The 21,933-nt window shown below is 45.0% G+C and overlaps 1 protein-coding gene across 10 annotated transcripts in view; it reads right to left on the bottom strand.

Annotated features, from left to right (window-relative positions):
* The window catches only part of FOXP1 (forkhead box P1), a 364,978-nt gene that overhangs the window by 135,247 nt on the left and 207,798 nt on the right, over nt 1-21,933 (bottom strand). The gene's annotated exons all lie outside the window — the stretch shown is intronic.

The following is a 21,933-nucleotide window of genomic DNA, read 5'->3' as shown; positions in this document are numbered from 1 at the left end:
TCTTGCATAGCAAACTCGGCTGCCTAGCTTCCAATCCCTATAGAATCATCAAGGAATGTGGCTAGTTATTAATTCTGGTGGTCAAGCGTGGGGTGGATACGTTGGGGCTTGTCTGCAGCGTGTAACCTCACATTGCAGGAAAAAAAAAAAAAAAAGCAAGTACAGAGGGAAGGAAAAAAATAAATGAGTTCTGTTTAGTTCATCATTCATATGTGTAAAATTCCAAGCTAAATACTAGCTCTGTGCATAAATATGTCAGCCTTGTCACGAGCTCCAGCCAAAAAAAACACAGCGGTGGTGGAGGGGTGCAGAATTACCCTCAGAGCCATGAACTCGCCCCACCTCCAGTCACCGTGTCAAACGCGGGAGTTTTCGTGTGTAGGTGCTGCACAAAACCCACCTGCAAGCCCTGCTGAGAACCTCTCTGCTCACCCCACCCAGCTGAAGGACCAGGGGAAAGAGAGAGCACGGATAAAGGTGTGTAAAATGGAAAGGAAGCCCTTGATCCCCGGGAGACCTGCTTTAGCTAAGGGGATGCCGGCCACTTGCAATCCCTGCGCTCGTTACTTGACTTCTGCATCCACGGCGCTACCTATTTGTGCTTGTTGCACACTTACCACTCCTGCAACGCTTTTGATCACCGAGCAACGATGCGAGATGGTTTCCAGCATTTAAAACTGTCTTTAAGTTGTGGTTATGGTCTAATTTGAGCAAATTTTTGGCCATTGTGGTGCGCTACAGGTTGCTTTGAGCCTTGCGTTGCATTTCTAGTGTCATAAATATCTAATAGCAGTGGTCAACGTTTTAAAATAAACACTTGCCACAACCTCCTTTTTATATTTTCTATAGAAAAAACCTCCAACTGACTGACATCCCACTGCTCTGTAGCTACCACCCATTTCTGTATTTCTAGTGGATACTTAAATAGTAGGGTATTAAAGGGCTGGACTTTATGTTTAAAGTTCCCCTTCGGTTTTGCTCTGTGTTTGAGAAACAAGGCAACAGCCTAGAGCCAGCAATCTACAATCTCTATTTGCTCAAGCCAATTTCCACACCATCCAATTCAGAAGCTGCAGCGAGCCTGCACCCCAACGCCACGGATCAGGGAACGCCACAGAGAGGTCCGATCCTCTCCACTATTTGCGAGACCATCCCTGGGCAGAGCCAAAAGGCATCAGCGATGGGATATCACACCATCCTCTATCACGACATGTCCCGTGACACTGAATCTCCCTGGGCTGGTACACCCAAACACAAAGCACTGTCCCCATACTGTTCCCAGCCCACCACCAGGTCGGTGTCTCCTTGGCCGTTCGTCTCTCTTCCAATTTCCCCAGGCGCCAGCCCAGCGCAGGACGCTTCTCATCCCTTCCCTCCAACTGCAGTTGCTGAAGGAGCAGAATGCAGCTTGGCTCTCGTCCGCCCTATTTCTTTCTGCTGCTAAAAAGCCGAGTTCCCTTCCAGCTCCCGCGCACCGTCCCTCCAGCAGCGCGGGCTCTCCGGCACCTCGCTTCATCTGGCGAGCACCCGCGGCGCTGCTGAACGTCAGCCAACGCAGGCAGCGCCCGTGAGCGCGCCGGCCGCCTCTCCAGCAGCTCCCTCGCACACCATGTGCTATTGCGAGCACCACATGTGGCTCCGAGGCGGTGGCCAAACAGCACCGACACCCGTCCCGAAGCGCTGCAGATGCGCAGCCACACGGATAGGGGACTCCTGCAGCTCACCCGTGCCCGGGTCACTCCTGGAAAGAAATTGCTCGCAGCTGGGATCCGCTGGGACAAGGGATGCCAGGCCCTGAAGTCCTTAGGAGACCATCCCAAACTTTCTCTTGAAATGAAGCCTGCTGTGTGCTGGCTCTGGCCATTTGTCACCTCTCCCTTGAACCATTTATCCTGGACAGCCAGGGACACAAAGCCAGGGTGCCCCAAGCCGGCTGTGAGGTGCGCTCGGAGCACTGTGAAGCCCATGAGATATTTAGCAGCGAGCAGCCAACTTTTGTCACAATGCAGATAAGGGAAGGAAGCAGATGCAAAGTACCCTAGCATATAACTTGTGACCTTACTCAGTATATGGGATGGCAGGAAGCCCACTGAGATACACGATGGTCATTCAGACAGCCCCCAGCCAACCATTTTGTCCTTTCAGTGCTGTACTTCAGAGTGATGCCTATACATAACCAGATACTGTCCTGGATGCAGAACAATCCATAAACTTTCCAAGTAAACGAGCAGTATTTCTGCTTAAGCATTTCTGGTTTAGGCAATAGCATGAGACAGCCCAGAGCGTGCTCCCCTGAGGTCTCCAGTCACCACAAAAGGCTCCCCCCCACCTCTCCAGCTCCCCGGGCCCTCCAAAGTGCCTACAGGAGTCCTCTCATTGCTCTACAGAAAGTTGTGCTAATCTGTGTCTTAGGCAAACGAAGCACTAAAGAGAAGTGCCAGATTAAATACTCTACCTAACTAGCTGCTCCTATGTCCCATTTCATTGATGGGATGGGATATAAGAGCAGCTGGCAGAGAGACATGGCATGGCTGGACTATTGGTCTTATCAGCAGCCCTTGGCATGCACACACGCTTCTGAAGGGCAGCAGTGAGCTTCAGAATAGCTCAAAATTGTGTTCTGGCACATATTTTCTAGCCCCCCCTTGAAAAACACAACCGATCTCTGAGAAACCTGCCTGCTTTGCTCATATTCTGCATAAAAACGTGGCCTTTTAATTTGAATGTTGCCACCTGTCATCTTTATCCTTTTATTTTTTGGTGCCCCTGCTCCTAATTGTCATTTCAAATGCAACGTGAATTCCCGAATGAAGCGGGCTGGGTGGCGGCTGGAATTTGGGACGCGGGGCAGAACTGCGCCAGGAGCTGCCAAAGCAGCACATGGCCTCGGCTCGTTGCGTAACTTAATTAGACTTTCCCCGATAAAACGCCACCTTCGTACAAGAGACCCCAAATAACACGCTTTCCCTGAAATACCCAGAGTCTGATTCATCTGTTTTACTCCTGCCTTCTGCTGGCTTAGCACCACCAGCAACAGCAGCGGCGTTACACCAACGTGAAGCTGAAATAAATCCATGGAGAGACAGACACACTGCAAACACACAGAAATTAATGCGCTTTTCACTGCTCTCCGTGTACAAACACACAGGAAAATTTTTTTTTCCCTTCCCTTCCTCTCTTTTTGCAAGTTCCTGGCTATCGCTCTGCAATGTAGATATTCCCATCATGCCTCGGTGCTTTGCAGCCCCATGATGCCCTCACTTTTGATTGTGTAGATGAAGTTGAAGTGCACAGGGTATTTACTGATCCAGTTATCTTGTTCTGTGACAGGCAGAATCAATCAATCAAGGGGCCAGCTTTATGCTTGCGTATTCCAGGCACATCTCCGCACTTCAGGATACGAGATCACAGTGTTATCCAGCCAAATTTGATCAACAAATGCAGTTCCCCTGTGCCACAGCAATCTCAGATGAAGATGTTATTATGTGGAACTGAGCAAAGTGATAAAGACAGTACAGAAAAAGGAGGAAAAGTCCAGCTGGACCTTTCTGACAGCCTCTATATACTAGGGCTGCAGCATCCCTTTTTCTGAGGCTAAGAAAAACAGCACATTCCCAAGGAGCTGTTGCAAAATGCTTTCTGGCCACCCTGTATCTGTTGGTACTGAATGAAAGCAACGTTATGCCATGGACTTTGATACCATATTCTTAAATGATGGACAACAGATTTGAGCCCTCGCCACTGTATCGATGTTCATTTTTATAGCACACGATCACACACTGCATTTTTCATCACTCTGCTGTGGACAAGCATAGCAAAACCTGAATGCCTGAAAGTGTATTTTAAAATGACAGCTGGCTTAAGCAACCTTTAAGGTTTTTTTGTTTGTTTGTTTCTTTGGTGGGTGTTTTGGTTAAAATCCTAGCTACAAAAATACGAACGTGAACGTGTAAATATTCAAGTCTGTCTCAAGGATAGTTGACACCACGCTTTTATTTTGCCAATAGCTTTTCACTTTGCTATTGCCCTACAGTTATTTTACATTATTTAATCCAAAATACCATCTTTTTGATTCTACCTTTCTTTGCATTTTAAATCTTTAATGGGAGCCTTTGGCAGTCCATGGGCACAATTATTAGATATCTGCAGAGAGAAATTGAAAAATTAATCATACTTTCCATTTTATATTTCTGTACTATACATAAAAATTATCTGGTCTTAAAGCTGCATTCTGTAGCCTTTCAGTATTCTCTCCCCAACATGGTAAATACTAGGCAAGAATCAGTGTATCTTACACTCAAATCTCTCCGGCTAAACAGTTATATGGGGAAGGCTGTGTTCTCTTTTCAAGTGCAAAATTTATTTCAGATCATTTTTCAATTAAAAGGCATCTGCTGCTACCACTTCTGTTATGCACTGCCTAACAATCAGTAAAAAGTACCCTAAACTAATCATATTGATGATACTGAAGTTGTTTATTACCCTTTTATGGGCTTGGGTACTTAAATTACAGTTTTCCACAACTGTATGCAAAATGGGTAACATAATCCTCATGCAGTTTATTATAGAAACTGATATATGCATTAATCTGACCTTTGTCTAAATAGATCCGTAACCACAGGGAAAAAAAAAAATCCAAAGGCATCTATCAGCGTGTGAGCAGGATCAAAACTGCTATATCTATTAACTTTGTTTTCCTTTCACTATTATTAAACTGGAAAGCAAAAATCAACTGGAAAATTATGCCATTTGGGTTCCCTTGTCATCATGTAGTAAGTATGAGAAATATATGTGCAATAGCCAAATGGCCAATAGACAAAACACCCACTCCAAGTGACGTACTGTTTTCCATACCACTCAGACAAAATCAAAACAACAGAGCTGTTGCAAACAAAAACAAAATAACATTTCCCATAAGCATTCCAGACAGAGAAAATTTACAGGAAAAGAAAGCTGGGAAAAGACCCAGAGCGACGCGAGTGTTTGTACCTCCAGCCATAAAACCCTTTGCTGCAGAGATGGTAAACAACAGCCGAACATTAAAAACACATAAAGGCTAACAATTGATTAATTGTCCAACTTTTTAGTTAAAGATTTACATCAGCAGAGAGGGCTCGGTGCTGGCACCCACGCTGCTTTTGGCGGCGAGCTCAGTGCCCCCGGTTGGGGCAGCAGCAGCACAGGACCCAGGATTTTCACTGGGAAAAGAGCAGGATCCGAGCTGGCATGGGGAAAAGCCCCAGCGATAAAGCTGGGAGGGGAAAGTAAACAACCAGGTTGATTGCTTCGGAGCAGTCTGTTCTGCAGAGGCTTCAAGAAAATAAAAAGAAAATCCGGCTTTTTTTCTTTTTTTTCTTGGAAAGTCCTTCCAAGTCTATGTGCAGCCTGGTGGAATAACAACTTGAAAAAGTGAAGATGTCGATTTTTTATAGCTGACTCACATTTATATAACTTTGTTAATGCATCTGCTCCCTGGAAGTTACAGTATCTGTGTTTAGCCGAGATACCTGCCCATAAATCGTGGCAGTGCGGTGAATATCAACAGCTGCATTTTACTATTGCAGCCAGTCAGTTTACAGTGTCTCCATCACAGCGAATTCTTGTCAGCTGCACTCTCGCTAACACAATTCCTATGTTTTGCCTGGCAGTAAATGGACGCTCCTGCCCCAGCATCATCTAAACAACTCTGTTAACATTTGCCCCCGAGCGTCTCTCTCTTTGTCCAGTCCCTGTCTTCTAACAGATGTCATCCAAGTCTAATCAAGCATAAAATGGTCATAAATATTTCTTTCTGGTAGATTTCACATTCGCATTTCATGCAGGGACATGATATTTTTCTGCTACCTCCAGGGAGTACCTAATGCAAAAACCAGTTACTTACATTCAAGGCTCATGTTCCTTTAGTAAAATGCAGCACATGTTCTCAGTTCAAAGACATAAAAAGGCACAAGACTTTATCTTCTTTTGTTTAACTGCCCCCTTTTTTTTAATAACGTGTGCCACAGCTTCCATCTAGGTATGACATTGTCCTTTGCTTAGCAGGAAAACACACCGGCACATAATGCCCAGTTCTGACTCTACTACCCTCCCGAGCACCAGCTATTTTGATTTTCCTCCTCCCGTACCTTAATTGTTGCTTTTTTGTCCTCGGCTATTTCGTTTAACAAGCCACTCAAAGGATTCACAAGATAAGAAAGGCGCTTCTCTATTTCGGTTGATTTTATGCAAAATTTTGCAGCCTACCTCCTCATGGATTTTGTTCAAACAATTAAATGATTCCAGGGTACAAATTTAAGGTTCATGCCTATTTAACAGCTGATAAAGATCATCATGAGATATAAGCAATTTCCAGTATTTAAACTTCGATAATTCAGTCAAAACTACTCAGGATAATTAATTCTGACTTCTTAATGTTGGAATCATCAGAGAAATTATATTTATCTTCGGTAAACTTGGTAAATAGTTGTGTCAGAATGTAAAATAGAACTAACCCTGGATTATTCACAAAGCCATATGTCTTATTATTTTTTCCCCTGTTATGTTTGTCACAGCAGAAATATGACATCGCTATTTAAAGTGAACCAAACAACACTTAAGGATATAGATCACAACAGCGAAGCTGTTTTTTCCCTCCTCCTTCTCCACTGAGTCTAATATTTGATTACTGTTAGTCAAATCAAGCTTTCAGGCAAATAATCTCCATTTTTTAAGTTAATGAGATGTGGTCATGTCGACAACAGCTTGCAGAAACTTTTAATTCCAATTCCTGCAGGCTGTGCTGGCCTCTTTTACAGCAACCACTGTATGAATGAGTCAAATTTGCCAAAATGGCTTATGTAGACAAGTGCACACTTTAAAGAGGCACTAATTAAAAATACCCACTGGTATCATAATTTAAATACCATGAAAATAAACTGTAAAAGTAGCTCGGCTACAATCTTATGGCTTTCCTTAGAGCTCGTTTACTTTAACTAGATAGTGTTTTATTGCAGATGTACTCATAGCTAAAAACAATTTTTCGTCTTGGAGGAATTCGAGATTTTGATATAATTAAACAATTTATGTTAATATTTGTTTCACATAAGCTATTAAGCAAGCCCCCCAGAACAAGTGCTAATTGAGAAAGATGCAAAGAAGTAGAGTGCTGAAGTAAGCAGCAAATTTATACTGTTGATTTACTGCCCTATCTGCTACTTCCCCCCTCATTACGGCTCTCTTTCTTGCTCTCATTCTCTGCTATAAGGCTCCCAGCTGTACTGAATCCCATTAAAACACTTTCCTCGGTTGCTATTATCTACTGCTTTCCTTAAAAAAGGAAGAAGAGGAAAAGGGAGCAACAGAGGTGGAGCCTGGCATTATTCTCGATGCACTTCCCTGGCCACGACTTCTCCAAAATCCCTTTTGTCTTTCTGATTTTTTGGCAAGGAATGCAGGCAGCACAGCTGTAGTGTAACAAAAGCAGACATGAGATCAAAAAAAAAAAAAAAAAAAAGTTGGTGCTGAGAGGGTTAAACCTATTTAAGGGGTTAAATATGCAATTACCGCTGACTAAAACCAGAGAGACATATAGATAAATAGAAGAAATGAAGTCCCCAGGTTCCATTCAGAAGCCTTCATCACATTACTACCAGACAGAAAACTCTTTAAGTACCATTTTCAGATGTTAAATCATTGTTCGTGCAGCACATATTCTCACTATTCCTGGGGGAACAATATCTGAAGACAGCGTGCTAACAAATGCAATCCAGTAAACAGGCATTTTTCCTCTTGTTGTTAGTACCTTTGTGTTCCAGCTCCCAGCTCTGTCATCCATGCCTTCTCTCTGCTTTGAAGTTAAAGTACTGAATGAGCGTTGTCATCTATTATCCAGAGTGTGCATGTAGATTATAAATAAGAAATAAAAGTGACTTTCAGTACACTGCTTTTGCATTAGCAACTTGCCTTCTCTGTTACCTCCTCTGTCCTTCATACTTTGCTACCAACATTATATTAAAAACCTGACTTTAAGTGTTTCCTGCAGAATGAGAGACACATGCTGTAAAATATGTACACAGCAGAGACAAAAGTTTTATTGAAACAAACAAGTCTAGCAGTTGCACCAGGTTCACAAGTTCAGCTTCAATAGACTGTTTAACCCTTATCTGCAGATGTCCTTCAGGCTCCCGACACATTAATTGCATCCCTGGCTTCGTTTGCGTGCACGCCACTGAAAAGACGGAGCTATTAATTACACTGAAGTTTATTTACAGGGAGGGCCCTTTTCTACTATTGATCAATTATGTATTATTTCCCAGTGCAACAAGCTCACTGCATCTCTCGTTTTAAGGCCCAAACAAACGCTGCTCACAGGGGGCACAGCGCTGACCTCTTTCAACTCGATCTGCTCGGACCTGGGCAGAAAACTCCTCTCCCTGAATGTGCTGCGTTACCAACTCCGGGAGGTTTCTCCCTTTGCTTCATCTAAAGAAACACACAAGCCAAGACACTCAGTGCTTTCAGTTACTGTGGTAAAACCCCTAAATCTTCCCTCTGCCTTCCCTGGGCCACCGCCGGGCACGGGTACGGAGAATTGGGGTCCCACCTACTCCCCTGATGAGCCTCTGCACGGCATGGGGAAAAACAGCTACGGGGGAAATCCAAGCCTAGGAAAGTGAAACAAGGCTGAGGCCAAAGCTAGCGCTGCAGGATGACCTGAGAGGCACCAAAAGCCAGCTTCTAATAACACTAAATGCACTTCTAAATAACAACAGGTCTTTTACACCTAATAAATTCCTCACTCTTTACCCATTTTTGAGGAGCAAATCCATCCTTACACACCCTACTTCCCTCCACTCCTATGTTCAGCTCAAAATCCAGGCAGATGTTAACTTGCACGGCATCTGTGTGGTTTCAGAGACCTGAAGCCCATCTGGGGAGGGAGTGGAAGCGGCTGGAGGGGACACACAGTGCCCTGTGTGCCAGCTGTGAAATGATGCTATCAGCCGAGCCTTCCTGAAAACAACATTTGTCCACACAGCTCCTGGCTTCTGCAGGTGGCAGCAGCTGCAGGGGGCAGAAGAGGAGCCTGTCGGCTCTTCTGGCTGGGCAGCAAACTTTGCAGTCCATCTGCAGCTCAGCAAGACCTGGGCAGGTAAGGAATCTGCGGGGCAGGCGCAGGGGAGCTCTCCTTCCCTTCATCCCTCCAGGTGTCCTGCATCATTCCGCCTTTCATCCTCTTGGATAAACAGGAATGATATAAGGAGGCTCAGCACAGTCCGGTGATTTTCACCCAAACATATGGGAGCCAGCCCTTTCATAAAACGCTTTAGGTAAATGGTTCAAGTCCCTGTGAAGACCGGGGCACGGTGGTAATGATTTTCAAGGTTGCTGCCTACTGCCTGTCCCTGTAACATCACAAAAGAAAAATCAGATGGAGAAAAACAGGCTAGAAGAAGAGGCACATATCCCTGCCTTCCTTCTACCAGGATAAGATGAAAATGTGATTGTGCTGAACAATCTTTCATTAGCAGATAGCACAGCTGCCAGCAGCTCCGATAGCCTGGAGAATGCTGTCCTGCTCCCCTTCGTGAAGGCAGCGGTGGTAGCGTGGTCTCTGGATGCAAGGCAAGGATCAGCAGTGCCATGCGGGTGTGATGGGCGTGCTGCTGAACCCTCCAGCACTGCAAACCTGGGGTGCACCAGGGCACTTGAACCCCTCCTGGTCTGGAAAAGCCCCGAGTGTGGGGCCTCAACGCATCTTAACCCTGGAGGAAGGGGCAGCACTTGTGGCCTCGGCATTCCAGATCCTCAGGGGCTTCTGGAGGCACGGCAACGAGACACGACTGCGATGCAACCACCACCTCGACCGGCTGCACGGGAACATTGCTGTCAGAAACATGGCAAGGACCGAACGAGATGCTCGGAGCATAAATCTAAAGAAACGTCTACACAAAGGATTCTGTCACGTATCCGCAACACACTCGAGTATTTCCTCCAGCACCGTCCTGGAGGTTGCTTTGCCCTGAGTGTCTCTGGCCTTAAAGGACCTCGCCAGCACCACGAGCCAGTGGTCGGCCTTTCTCCTGCTGATCCTCAATAGGAAGGTTTCAAGGGGCTCGAGAGGAACAAACTGGCATTCCTCTCCAAGAAAGATGATCAATCCTTCAACGGCTAGCTGCTGTGTCACTAAAAAAAGCCGTGTCGCGTTACAGGATAGCATGCCAGAGATTTCCTGAAAAGCTGCTGTGGCTTTGTTTAGACACCGCGATCCCACACTGCTCCTGGAGGGCAGCCCCTGCCCACCACACAGCAGGATTTTTGCCTCGGGAAGGGGCTGGTTTTCCATCCACCTCCTGTCAATGAGACTGAACGAACTGAAGTTGGGCTCCCTCATTCAGCAAGTTTGCCTCCTGCCCGAGGTTACCAACAGGTAAATGGCCCCAGCCCCACGAGCTCGTTTAACACCAGCTGCATCTTCCCAGCGTGAGATCAGCTCCCAAAGACAAGATCGGAGAAGGTGCAAAGCTGGTCTTAGGGAACACGAGAGCAGGTACGAGAGGGATTCTTTGCTGTCAAAGCACAATTTGTTGGCTCGTGATAAACCTGACTAGTTTCATATACCAAGGATCACAGGACATGAGCTGCTTTTATATGGCAACGTGGTGCAGAGGTTCCAGGTGGAACATTGTTTTATGTTGATCACGACAAAGCTCTCCGCAGCTTTGATAACGCCTGCACAGAGGCTTTTCATTCAAACTAATGAGTGATCCTGGCTGTCGGATGCCAAGCCAAGCCCTTGATGCTTTCCAATGGTTCAGGCCCTAACTAGGAATCAATTCAGCCTGGAGAAACAAGAGCATTTACCCATCTAAGGGGGGCTGAGCGATGATCCCGTTCCCTGTGCCTTCCCCAGGCACACCTGAAAAGGCACGGTGACAAAGGAGCCCCACGTGTTGGCCAAGCACATCTCCTACCTGAGGGATCTCCCTGCTCTGCAGCAGCAGTCAGCTCACGCTGCCATCAGCATCAAACAGCTCAGACCCGACGGGCTCCTCGCTCAGCGCAGGCCTTTCGCTGCTCTGTTTTCCAACATCTGTTTCAGCGCCTGTCATCTCCCTGCTTTAAACAAATGCACTGCAGATGTCTTGTCTTGTGGACGACAGAGACTTGGCAAAGGCAGGAGCGGTGGCCTCCAAACGACAGAGGCAGGGTTATGGCAGTTGTTATCGGGGGGTTCTGCCTGGCCTCTGTGCTCTGAACACGAAATGGGTTTTTAAGCACCCACACACCTTTACTCCTGCTCTGTCCTTCAGATTTTAGCGGCTGCCGAAGGACAGGGAGCAGGATGCAGACGGAGAGGCAGCCTAACCCAGAAACATGTGGCTCAAGTCTTCTCAGAAGATTTATCATTGACATATGCAATTAAACGGGAAGACACACTCATTTGCTCATCTTTTGCTCCAAGGACAATCTGATACAAGACGGGGAAGATGGAGGGACATGATGTGTGGTAAAGATAGACAGCTGAGACCAGATTCTGGCCTGAAAACAACAGAAGAGAGACTTCCTTGGGCTAAGATCGTGCTTCTGGAAGAACCAATCGATGAAACGAGATAGACACACATGTAGAAGAAAGAGGGATGGGCTACTGTGAGGGCTCTCCGGGCACACCCCTCCTGCTGCACACCTTTTACCCAAATCCTGTTTGAGCTGCCACCGGGAGAACCTGGTAACTGAGATCTTGAATTTTAGATTTTTTTGAGTCCCTGCAAACACTTCTTACCTGCAACTGCTTGAAGTTTGGGTGGGATGAACTACATAGCTAATGAAATTCCTACAATCTCAGTTTTCATTAGTGTAGTTAATCGGTGCAATAGCTGCAAAGAGCCTGGAAGCAAAGTGCTGGCTGGGTGATGATCCAGGACAAAGTAGAGAAAGTGGAGTAACTGTCAGTAAAAAACGGGATGGCACTTAGTAAAGATGAATCTACGGTGCTGCAATTCAGCTGGAATACCCAAACTTTGCAAATGCAGCAGGGAAAACAACTAATTACACAGCAATTCTTCAGGAAAAAAGAAGTCTAGGGATTACAGTGGATCACAAGTTGAACATGAGTCAACAGGGTCATGCTGCTGCAAAAATAGCATGCACCACAGTCAGAGGCATAAACAGGAGCATCGCCTGCAAGTCAGGCACCGGGAAATTTGTTGTCTCCACTTGTTGCAGCAAGAGGTCAGCTGGAGGATCGTGTCATCTGAGCACCACAAGTCAAGAGGAACACACACTGCCTGCAGAGCCCAGAGGACAGTGACCAGAATGATCACAGGTCTGGGAAATACCACTTACATGGCCAGAGCTAGGACTGCTGAAGTTCTGAGGAGATGGAGTGCACAAACATGGAAACAGCATTCAGATGCTGTGATGTGAAAAAGGCTGCTGTGAAGAGGAAGGAGATGACCTGCTCACAGGCCTGTTCCAGGCTCCACAGGAGGTCAGAGGGTTTACCTGCAGGATAAGCATTTGGTCAGGCATCGGGAAGAAGCGTCCTGATGGAAGACCCTGCCCTGATTCGAGATGTCGCCGCTGCCCCCAGTGAGGCCGTCACTGCTGGGACAGTTCCTGCCGTGGGCTCTTGGTGCCCTGGGAAGGATCCCCAGAGGGGAACACGGCACACACTTCCCTGCCCCCAGGGAGAGGCCCGTATTTCTGATAGCACTTCATGAATCTTTGACATGCAGGCCTTATGACACAGCCTTGGTAGACCATATCTTTTCTTTATTATGCCGAACAATTGTCCTTGTAATCAATTAAGAAAAAAAAAGCAGGTGGTCAACGGGAACTCTGAAAAATAAAACCCCTCTGCAAAGCAAACACCATACCTTTCAGAGCAAAGAAAATACTGTAAACAGAGCTAATCGCTGCTAAACCCCTATAATCCAGTCCTTGCCCAAGTTAAAAGGCTGGAACCAAGTGTAAAACACTTCAAAAAGCCTCCTCATTAATGGCAGGAATTGGTGAATCAGTTCTCAAGGAAAAGAAGGAACTATTTCAACTTCCCAAACCTTGCCACGCTGAGCGAAAGGGGGCTCAGGCCTGCCGGGTGAGGCTGGGCTGGTGCACAGGGGGTCCTGGGCCACCCACCCAGGATGGATGCTCCACGTGCCAGGGGACATTGAGCCATTGGGGTGTCACCTCCGTGTGCTGTACAGGAAGATTTGTCAGACAGCAAACAGCCTGCTTTTAGCTTCTCCATAAAATACCGACAGTTACCAGCCCTGCCTGCACCTTGCTGAGTGTTGCGTTCAATAATATTAACAGGCTCGTATTTACCGTACCTTAAAAGCTAACAATCCCGTTGCCAGCACTAATTAAAAAGACAAGAAACCGAAAGGAGGCAGTGGATTAGTTCTTCGATATGGATTCACGCCTAGATTTAATAAAACCTGCTTTACTGTTATAACCCTACATTTGTTTCAGGAACACCATAAAAGATAAGCCTGCTTTTTGTTGTTTACTGGCTTGGAGGGTTTTTCTTTAGGACCTGTAATATAGCACTGGAGCTAGGGGAAGCAGCCCGTTTTCCCTGAGCTTCTGCTACCCAAGTAACAAGTCTGGAACGACAGCTGGGAAGAAACCAGCACACCTACTCAGAGAGAGTAATTCTGGATAGGCGGGCAGGAGAAGGCAGGGTTAGTGGGGTTGAGCTGCAAGGAATGCTCCCCGGGACTGCACAGAAAGCATTTCTCCCCCAGCCCAGTGCCACGGCCAGCTCTGCCGGCCGCTGGGAGGTTTTATGCACCGCAGGATGAAACCTACCAAGCAAAACACCGCCGGTGAGGGTATGATTAGTAGCGACAGAGAGAGCAGGGCCTTATCCAGCCTTGTCGTCAAAAATGTTGTAGGCTTTTCAACAAAGTCTCCAGCAGATGCTGTCCATGCACACCTGTCTTTCTCTGAGCTGTAAGAGGAGGACTGGCACAGCACAGGAGCGGGTACACAATGTATACCATTACTTTGTTGTACCACAACAGCCGCTCTACCCCAAACAGAGCTTTTCCTAGGACAGATCAAATTTGTATCCAACACACCCTTTAAGCAGACACCAGAAAAAGTCTCCTGGGGACTGCTGAGACCACCTACAGAAGCTCTGCCATGCACAAGATCTCCATCCCGTTGTAGTTATCGCTGTTCCTGCTGGCCACTGGGTCCCACTGCTCCCCAACCAGCCCCATTTATCCTTCCCCGCGTCTGGCTGACCTTTCTCCTCCAATGAATCACTTAATTATGTGGAAACAAAACTCTGAAATGATGATGGTTTAAAAACACAAGTGCCCTATAGCTTCGTACCTGCGAGAGCAGCCAAAGCCCAGAGGCGTGGGGCTGCTGCTGGTTACGGATGGCACCAGGTACCAGGGACGAGCCACCCTCTGCCTTTGGAGCCTCCCAGTTTTTCAGCACACACCTGCCTGATTATTAAAAGCTGGAGTAAAAAGCAGGAGTGTCAGACAGTCAGTGGGCCTACTGCATTATGCTAGCTCTTTCCTGGCTTTTTTTTTTTTTTTTTTTTTTTTTTGCTAACAGTGATAACAAAAAGGAAATTTTAAGGAAAACTTCATCCGACCGCATTAGCAACTACCACATTCCTTTAGCTTGTGATCACTTTAATTCAAGCAGGCAAGACTTTTTTGCCCTTCCTTTCCTGCATTTAATTTCCAGGTAGAGTTTGTTAAAGCCTGAAATCCCACCTGAACTTTGGCAAGTCTTTGAAAACAAAAAAAAAAAAAAAAAAGAAAAAAAGCCCCATACACAAATATTTGGCTAAGCAACCCATAGCAAATTGCGTAATGCCAGTTAAAAGTTGTGTTTTTTAAGTATCAGCCCCAGAGGTTTTATCTGAAATAAAATCCTGATTACTTCAGATTCTGGAGGCAAACTGTGACCTTGCTCTGCATCTCCAAATTTGAAACATTTGTGTCTTGCCCCTCAATAATGATGTCTCTTGCTAGAAAAGAACAAAATCCTTTCAAAAGCATGCTTATTTCCTCTAATAGGGTAGGAAGGCCCAAAACAAGCCCCTAAGAATTAGTTCAGCCTTGAAGCTTGATCAAAGGAGGCTACCCAAAATGGGAAATACAATTCTTTATCAAGCAAAACTAACCCATCTCCAAGCATGCAAGCGTCTTCTGAGCACCCGTATGTCCGGCGATGTTCCTGCCTGTAACAACCCCAGCCCTCAACCCTTTACGATCACTAAATGAGAATCAAGATCGTGTCAGCACACAGAACACAAGAAATTATACCCACGTCTTGCATCACTCTCCTCCGTGTGCCTGAGAGCATGCACCTCCGCCGAGGGCTGGGGGCGAACGGGAGGATTGTGCTGATGAGTTTTGCAACACGTTGCCAGATAGATTAAATACCCAAACTCTCCCCTGCCTTCTCTTTACAAGCCTTACTTGCAGGAGCCCAGAAAAAAAAAAAATCTTAAAAGAAAAAGAAGAAATATGATTAAAAATAAATTGAAAACCCCAACTTGTAATAAAGCTGGCACTGGCCCTAGGCTTCAGAAATGTCTGACACATGACACTGACTTTACAGACACTCTACAGATACGATACGTGGCTTTTATAGGGGGAAAAAAGGTATATTTGCACGATTTAAAACAGGTTGCAAATACATTTTGTTTTGAAAATGCAGTGAGCCCGGCTAACAAATGCAGAACGAAGCAACAAAACAAGCAACACTCATCCTGCAAAACTGTCATTAGAGAATGTCGCTGTTTACACTCAGCATCCAAAAATTACCTTCTGCTAATTTTTTTTAATTAATGGGGTGCTATGCAGTTAAATAAACTCATGAAGAGTATTCACGAGTTTTGCGTTTTCCTTTGAATCCCAATCTTTATTTACAACATTGCTGTTATAAATTACAGCAGCACTGCTGATATTCTTTTCACTTGCTGTGATACCCGATGAAGCTCCACAGGATAAAGAACGTAACAGAGGGAACCCTGGCGCTTCATTCAGCTCTCATTTACATCTATTCGAGTCAGACAAAACTCCACCAAAACCAACAGCCCCACCAGTGAAAATCAGCGCAGTTCTGCTCGTAAGGCACTGCCAAGCAATCCCCTGCACACAACTCATGTTCCCAAATAAAGCTGAATTACTTTTAAAATGCCAGCAATGCATGCAACTTCTTGTTAGTTGGCAATTAATTAAACCTTAATTCAGCAAGGTACTCGAGCACATTCCTGGGTTTACAGGCATGCAACGTATCCGGTGACCTCACTACGGCGACCGATGTGCCCGTATTTAGGAATATGCTTTAGCATCTTGCGACATCACGGCCCCAACAGGGAAGTTTTGTGAGAATTAAAGTCTTCTTGTCACCTTAAGAGGCACGCTGCTGTTTAAGCTCGCCGTACCACAGGGCTGGTTGCACTGTTTGTTAGATAACCCCTAAGCCTGAAGATCAGTGGAGGAGAAACAGCCTCCAATAATTTAAATAACATCAATTATTAGAAATAGACTTTTAATTTGTAGCTGGTGTCTACTGAACGTCTTTCTCAGCAGGCACATGTGCTGGTTAAAAGCTTTGAAGCATTCCTTTGTGCAGCTTCCCTAAACAGAACTCCTGAATGTGTAACTTTTTTGCTTATGAGTAAGCATAAGCAAATACAGGGGTAGGGAGCACACCTACGAAAACAGCTGGGAACAAACATACCATTGCTGATTTTTTGCATGAGATGCAAGGTTAAAAAACAAACCAGCAAACATATTTCAGAAGCTACAGCTCTTCAAAGAGCCCGCAGAAACCTAAGCAATTACTACATGACTTTAAGTTACCAGTAAAAGCAACTATTGTAGAAAAAAAAATAAATAAATACAGAAATAGACATCCCCGGTCTGAAGGTTTGGATGTGCACATAACCCAGATGGATTCATGTCTAAGGGCCCGGCTTCTGCAGGTACATGCTTGTACACGCACACACGACTGCAAAGCCCTGGGTGCCAATGTCAAGGTGCTCTGAGGACTCAAGATTTATGCAGTTATTTGTAAAAGACCTTAGAAGCAAAATAAAACAAAACCGAGGCAAAAAAAACGTATCTCAGCAAGTGCTACAAAGTGGTAGTTTCCCCTTACCCTTCAGCACTTAGAGAAGATTCAAGGCTTGTTGATGTCAATAAGTAGTTATAACAAAGGCATTAGTAATAGTGAGGATAGAGAACGCCGCATGAAATGTTCTCAGCATGGTTCATTGACAAGAGATCTAAAAATTGAATTATTAAGGAAAAAAATCATTGATTCTAAAATCCAGGCAAGGTAGCCAGCCTACGTTAAAACTTATTTAATTTTTCCAGCGCAGCTTCATTCCTAAGCTCTCAGAGCCACAGCTTTTCCATTGAAAAGCAAAAGACATTTTACGCACAATTTTCCCTCTACTAGAAAGAGGTATATTGTGCCCTTCAGTGAACATAAAATTGATATTATCATCTCTTAGTTTATATCTCACTACTTAACCTTCAGATTAAAAGTTATTAGATTTGAATGACTAAAAAGACATCATGTCACCTTCTGTTCAATGTTGGGAGATCGGAGAACTTGAGGGAAAAGTCTGCACGATAAAAACACCAAGTTACCAGGAGCATAAACTTCTTTTTCACGTTCTCCGATGAAACAGCACAAGCCCCACAAATGCAGCAGTCTTTTCACGACACTGGGATCATCGATTATCAGTGTGCTACAACACAAAATCAGACCCGTTCCCAATAACCTGGATGCAGTTTAAACGACCCTCCCAAATGGCTCCTTCGATAGCAACAGCAGTTTAATAATTAGGCTTTATGTCTCTTTGGACAAAATGACTCAACATGGACGCTCCCTTAAAGTCTAACAAACAAATTTGGTCTAACCCAGTTATGTCAATATGAAACAAAGACTTTATCTAGGATCTGGTTTAGCAGTTTTGTTCTGAAGAGATAAGTCCACATCATGATCAATGGGACCATAAAACTCCTGATGCAGCTTGTAACCCTTCCCCACGGGTTTTTTGAAACAAGATGAAGCTCAGCAACTTATTTAAAATAATATCATAGCATTACTTTAATTTATACTGTGATACATTCAGAATTCTTTCCAGGCTTATCTTCTTTTTGATCTACCCAATTAAAGCAGCCTCTCAACAATACGCCAAACCCTCCGTTTCTCGTACTTTCTCCTCCTCCTTGGACATGAACAAAATCTGAAGAAACCACATATTCCCCCTGGAGTTTGCTTTCTTCAATCTAACACTTCACAGCTCAACATTTCGCAAAACATCTACTGCTAAAGGGCCAAACCGTGACATCTTCACATTGATACCACACACACTGCAACTACCGTCGGTGAGACTAATCGTGAAGAAAGTTTTGGCTTTGGTACAGACACCAGAACCTAGCCCGGATTTTTGATGTCTATGAAATGCTCTTTTTGTCTCCTGTACATGAACAGCACTGAATTTTTCATTTGTATGCATTCAATGAATAAAAGCGTAAAAAATACTAAACAGGATGCACTAAAATTGTACGTAATGCCATCTATTTTTTTTTTCAAGAAAAAAAACTTTCCTTACTTTGTGCACACAGAGCAAAAATGGTGTTTGTCTAAGCTCTTCTGAAAGTTCAAAACGACACTTCATAATTGCAGTGCAGTTCAGCTCAAAGACAAAAGCGAAGAAAAGAAACTTCCCTACAATTCTTTATATAAACTTCCTTCTTGTACCAGTTGCATTTCTATTGCTGTTCCAGTTTGTCATAAACACAGTCACCTTGTAACCCTTTTTATCAAGCAATCTATGCACCACCTAAGAGTACACTACACTTCATCAGACAAGCTATAGGTTTACATTATACAAACATTCCAATTCTGCCTGCTCAGCGCAGGTTGTCAATAAATGCAAGCAATTGCAAAACAGCAATGTGTGTTTTTTTCCTTGAGAGAACACTGATACGAGCCTGCCAGTTCTGCAAAATAAACTCTTTGCAATCTCTGCAGCTAATCTGTCAACAAATTACTATTAAAGTCATACCTCCTAAAAGTTCAAAAGCATTCTGGATTAGACAAAAGATACCGAGTTATATACTCGCGGGGCAGTACTTGAAGCGAGGGTATCAAAGTGGATCTCGCTATTGATGTGGAGAGGTTTGCATTTCTGCCACCGAGCAACGCAGCATTTGGTGTCTTGCTGCTCTACATCAGAATTCAACTTGATAATCACCCCCTTTGTTCAGTTCTCATTCTTATTTCTCTAACAACATGAAGAACACTTTAATGAATAGTCCCAAGGATACAAATAAATCATAATAAATAGTATTTTATAAACTGAAAAAAAGAGAACCGACTAGAACTGAGGTATCAAGCCTTCTATTTGAGCAGACGTCAGAAACCACTGAAGCAACTAACGCTGTGATCATGTATGTTAAAAGGCAGCTCGTCCCCATGAGCCTGTGTTTATCACTCCCCGGTAGCACGTCACCCCCTCATTACAGGCTTTCTGTCCCAGCTTCCCTCGCTCAGCCTGACTCGTGGCTGACTCTGACACCCACTCGGCACCTCCCAGAGGTTTTCCACGGTGCCCGAGAGCCATCTGATGCTGCCTGGAGCCCTGTTCCCACGTTTTCAGCCCTGTCGCTTGGTCCTGGTGCCTTGGGAGCAAGCTGCTGAGCCCTGCTGCCTGACCCCATGCCAAATGCCCATTTCTGGTCCCTTTATGGGAAGCCTGATGGCCCAGGTGACCATCATGACAATTCCAGGTTTTCCAGGCAGGTCACCAAACCCCTGCCCACCCCACCAAATTCAGACGTGACCCATTCACTCCTGCAAGGTGCCAACCCTCGGGAGGTGCCAAAATACCATGGGAAAGTTCTTCCCTTTCAGACTGATTTCTCCTACACCTATCTCTGTTTATTCACCTGTACCACAGACACACTGTCCCAGAGAAGCCACTTGTATTGCTTTTGCTCTCTTTGAAAAACATCTTCGTGATTACAAACACGAACACCCATTTGAGTTATGTGTCGTTACATCTAGAAGAACTGGTCTCCACATTTGCTACTCCCAACTTAACAGTACATTTTAGAAGACCCAAAATACTAAAATAATTTAGCATCCCTCTGTTTTCTTGCATGGCAGACTCACCCTAAGATGACACAGAAGTAATACTTGTCCTCTGAGTCCTCCCTGCACTTAGAACAAGAGAGTTCACACCGCGTGCTGCTCCTTCCAACACAGGAACATCTGCGGTGCTCCACCGTTTTCCATGCTAAAATATTTACAAGTTTGTAAACCCATTAAAACTTCCTAAAAAATGTGAAGCATTTGTTTTCCTTTCTCAAAGTAACAAAGCTATTAGTTCTCATAAATTCATAAATTTACCAAAAAATGCGAACCAAAACTCAGCACAGATGCTTCAGGTGAGCCACTGCGAGCCCACGTCCCAGTGCTCAGTCCCGCTCAGCCCCAGAGTACATCGCTACCCACAACAGCCGAGCTCAAACTACCCGCTGCTGATTTTTTTTTTCAGACAAAACAAGTGCCAGGTGGCAAAAAGAAAAGATTTGAATGAAATGCTCTTAAGAAATAGCTGTTTAATTCAGAACTCATTCATTTGTATTGAAGAAGCGTTCTGTGGAACGCATTCTGTTAAGTGACCTGAGAGCATATGTTGTATATGGAGAAACATCTAAACATTATGCTCCATGTTGTATGTGTATCTGTAAATGCTTGCATTAGCTGTCTGAAAACAACGGGTTTTTCTTCTTTTCAGCATTTAAAAATATTTTCCAAACACAAAGATTGATATTTTTATGCTGGCTCTGGTTACCCTTTTGTTGTCATCTTTTTTTTTCAATAAGTGTTTCAAACTTTGCAATCAACTTGCTCTTTAAAAGATAACTCCATGGAAAAGTTAGTCATCGAAACCAATTAAGAGCAGAATTCAAACGCAGAACATAAAGGTCTTTTAAGCACTTGGAGGAAAGCGAGCTAAGCAAACACGTTTGTTGTGCTGGCAGAGGAGAAATAAACTGGGGGCGACACGCGGAGCCCACTGCAGGCAGCCCTGCCCCAGCTGTGCCGGGCACCAGGGCAGGGCTGAGGACCCGTTTGGGAAGGAATCTCTGCCCCTCTTTAACCAAATGGGCGGCTGGTGAATGCCACAACGGGGTGGAAGGCAGTGAGAGCCCTCTGGGTGGCTACGGAAAGCAGCTGGGAGCAGGAGGGATGCAGCAGAGGGCTGTGCTGGGCCGTGCCCCGCAGCGTGCCCGGGTGCTCCCTCGGCTCCTCTCTGCTCGGAGCGGGCAGGGAGCAGCGCTGCTGGAAAATTCCATAGTGCTCCTATGGAAAAGGCAGTGTAATTAACTCGTTTTGATATGAAGCCTTTTTAAGGAGAGACCTTTGTGCTGAACATATTTTACTGTTCCGATCCTCTTCCACTGTCCTATATTAATCAAAGCTGTAACCCCTGTTGTCTTTGCACTACGAATCAGAATGTGCCCCTGGCGAAGAATGAGGGAAAAGTCAACAGGAATTAAGTTTCAGTGCAACTGTTTACTCAACTGTGGCCTGCAGTTATTGAAATTTTATCCGTGGTTTTGTGTGACTACTGCAGTAATGAATTCAGCATGGCTGTGATTTTCTCACTGATGGTATTCTCACTTCAAGTAAAAACCTGTAGGATGAAAATGATTGAAACAACCCAAATCTATGCATTTAGTATCATCCATGTTTCTGACTTGTTTAATTACGGCAGCTTTCTGTCTCAGGTTGGCAAACGGGGACCCTGGCTCCTCCACAAGCCCGCAGTTTGCTTTGTTTTTGAGTGCAGGTTTTTCTTCTCCACAACAACCTGCTAAAAAGATCACTGTACACTTAGGGGAGCCTTAACCAGCTGCCAATCGCTTATTTAAAAGGTTT

This window comes from Aythya marila (assembly GCF_965140915.1).
Source record: "Aythya marila genome assembly, chromosome: 10".
Classification (NCBI taxonomy): Eukaryota; Metazoa; Chordata; class Aves; order Anseriformes; family Anatidae; genus Aythya; species Aythya marila.
The sequence above is the reverse complement of the archived record's forward strand: the minus strand, read 5'-3'. Positions and strand labels throughout refer to the sequence as shown.